At 36.9% G+C, this 2,307-nt stretch overlaps 1 protein-coding gene across 1 annotated transcript in view; it reads left to right on the plus strand.

The window, feature by feature from the left end:
* The window catches only part of LOC106883765 (twisted gastrulation protein homolog 1-A), a 91,303-nt gene that overhangs the window by 66,251 nt on the left and 22,745 nt on the right, over window positions 1–2,307 (plus strand). The window lies entirely within an intron of this gene.

A 2,307-nucleotide genomic window follows, 5' to 3' on the forward strand; every position in this document is an offset into this window, starting at 1 on the left:
GTATATATGTATATATATGTATATATGTGTGTGTGTGTATATATATATATCTATATATGTATATGTATAGATAAGTGTATATATAAGCACAAAAAAAGGTTTTGAAAATCTTGTTTAGTGAGGAGATTTATGTATAGAAATCCCATCACTAACCAAGTCTTTCGAAACCTTTTGTTTTGTCATGTTTCCCCTTACCAAAAGCTGAACAGTTATCTCTTTTCCCCACAACAACAGTAATAACGATAACTAATTACCTCTCCTTATTTTTCTACTTGTGAATTCATTCACTCGTAAATATCATCAGACACAACATGGACAAAAATTTCTTAGCAAAATACATATTCAAATAAGTAAACCATAATATCATGAATAGTGAAAGCGAAACCGGTCGATATATTAAAAATTATATTATAACTATGTAAAGTGTGTGTATTTTCCTGTTTTAATTTCCTAAATATATATATATATATATATATATATATATATATATAAAACAATAACAAATGAGTATATGCATATATACGTACAGGTATGTGCATACCTACGTCTACCTGTATATATAGGTGCATATCTAGGTACAGGACATTGCAAACAAAACGTAGACAAGAAAATAATAATAACCAGAGTACAGAAAACACACAAGCCACATAGAGAACATTTTCCTTCATCAGCTACCCCCATTTTAACACCGGCGTTTCGAAGAGTTGGGCAGGACGCATTGTTAAAACGGCTCTTCCCATGGACCGCAAATTTAATTTGTATACACAAATTAAACCTGTGCCATGGAGGAATGTAGTGGCGGACAAAAAACAAGACAGGAAAACAAACAGAAAAGGCTGTGCGGCCAGACGTGAAAAATAATGTGTATATGAACGCAGTGAGGCACGAACTGAAAAAGACGGGACGAAGTATATATATATACACAATATATAAATGAGATATGTACATATATATATATATGCATATTTGGGTACAAGATGTCACAAAACGTAAACAACATGAAATATGTTGTTGAACCTCTAGGAGGAGATGAGAAAGGACTGAGATGAATGGCAATTTGCCATACTTGTGAAGACCTATTCATCTCAGCAAGAATGAGGTCCCAAAAGCATATTGGCAATGTCTGTACCCCCTTCCCCAATACTTATTTTGTACCTGTTAAACTTTCCTAGCAACTCAGTTTTGTAATAAAACCCTCCATTCTTCCTCTGACTCCAGCACTATTTCTCAGCTGCTGTAATAATATGAGAGCAGAACTGCACATCTTCCTTTTTGTACTATCAAGAATCCTTTGTCTTCAAACTGCTGTCCTTGTCACCCATCTCACACTCCCAATATCATCCCTTACCATTATACGTCTACTGAATGCTCTCTCTCATCTCTGCCATTGACACCCCCTTTATGTAACTCACCTTATCTACCTCTGTGTACATCTGTTTCTCCACCACACTTCACTTCATTCCCCTACCTACCCACCCAGCCATCCTCAATTCTCTGCCTCTATTCCCTCTTTCCCACTTTCTTATGCCTTGAGAGTACTCCCTGACACCTCATCTCCACCATCTTGTCTCCTTTTTCTGTTAGTGTACCCAGCAAGATACCTGTTCTTGTCCTTCTTTCCTACTTTAGTTCTCTTCACCTTGCACAAAGCCACCTCACTCATTTCTGCATCCCCACTTTGTCAAGAGATCTTGTCTTGTGAGTCATTTGGTAATCCCACACCCCTCTCTAGTGCTGGTGCCATGAGAAAAGCACCCAGTATACCCTGTAAAGTGGTTGGCACCATAAAGGGCATCCAACCATAGAAACCTTGCCAATGCAGACACTGGAGACCAACATAGTCCTCAAGCTAGCTTGATCCTAAGGAACCATGCAGCCCGTGCTAGAATGGAATACAGCAATTAAATGATGATGATTTATACACAAACACACATAAAATGATAAGTAAAATAGCATCATCAATAAATAAGCAGAGTAAATATCTGCTGGTATTTAGTTAAGCCTGTCTTCAACTTCCATCCATTTCTACTTTTTCCACATTTTTGAGCTTGACAAACTGAATTTGGGGTTTGATGTATGTTGTATTCAAATAAAATACCTGGAGGCGATGATGCCCCAGCATGGCCACAGGTGAATAACTGAAAGCAGTAAAAGCTTTATAGAATTTTATATACATATATATAATTGCTTCCTTTCTGTATCAGTGATCACTCATTTTTCTTTTTATATTCTTTTTTCCACCCCCATTAGTTTCCTCTGTTTTCTCTCTCTCTCTTTCTCTCTCTCTCTCTCTCTCTCTCTCTCTCT

The sequence above is a fragment of the Octopus bimaculoides genome, chromosome 4, assembly GCF_001194135.2.
Source record: "Octopus bimaculoides isolate UCB-OBI-ISO-001 chromosome 4, ASM119413v2, whole genome shotgun sequence".
In the NCBI taxonomy this organism is placed as follows: Eukaryota; Metazoa; Mollusca; class Cephalopoda; order Octopoda; family Octopodidae; genus Octopus; species Octopus bimaculoides.